The following is a 922-nucleotide window of genomic DNA, read 5'->3' on the forward strand; positions in this document are numbered from 1 at the left end:
TATTCAAGTTTTTCTTCATTAATCACTTACGGTGTCTATAGTCAGAGAAAAGGGGTGTTTATGGTGATGCAGGGACAGCCCATGAACCGTCCGATAATATTCGGAAAACTTCTCCAGTTACATAAAAGTTAACATGTATATATACAACATATATACTTGTCTATTGTGCATATTTACTGCAGTCGTGCATGGTTGTCTAATAAAACAAAATATTAATGGAACGTGAATTTGGCACATACATTTTAAACCATAAAATATTGTGGATTAATATTTCACACATAAATTTGGACACAAAAAATACATGCACATACGTCACACATGCAAAAGAGAAAACCGAAAACCCGAGAGAGTTTGGAAGGCAGACATTTTTTCGTTACATAAAGAAAGAACATCTACTCGGGTTTCGGGTTTGTTGTTTTGTGGTTTTTATATATATGATCGTACAAAATATTTTAATAACAAGACATGTAGCCATTAATACAAATAGTGTTCGTGAAGTTCGTCCATCACATCAAGATATCCTTAAATAAACATTTTATATTGTGTTTTATTTTTATTATTTGCTTCTGAGAACGTAACAAGGAAAGTACAGTGCTAATCAGTCTTGAAGTCATGTGATTTCGGCCACCTGTTTTTTTCACTTAAGATTTGGTAAGGTTTACATCCAATTCATTTTTATTCTATAAATTAAATCTTATGCTATTGCTTTTAACTAATTTTTATACAATATGTTATTATTAAAAATATTTTAAGTTAGATTAAATATTGATTTTTTTCGCCGTTAGAACCATTGTTTAATTAGTCTATATACACCCAACAAGTATCGTGAAAGATTAGATTTTTTTATTTCTTATTCGCTCTCGAGTGTGTGACGTAAAAAGTAAATTCAAAGAAGATAAAACTTGATTACGTGTTTCCTGAG

This window comes from Limulus polyphemus, unplaced genomic scaffold (genome assembly GCF_000517525.1).
Source record: "Limulus polyphemus unplaced genomic scaffold, Limulus_polyphemus-2.1.2 Scaffold1479, whole genome shotgun sequence".
Classification (NCBI taxonomy): domain Eukaryota; kingdom Metazoa; phylum Arthropoda; class Merostomata; order Xiphosura; family Limulidae; genus Limulus; species Limulus polyphemus.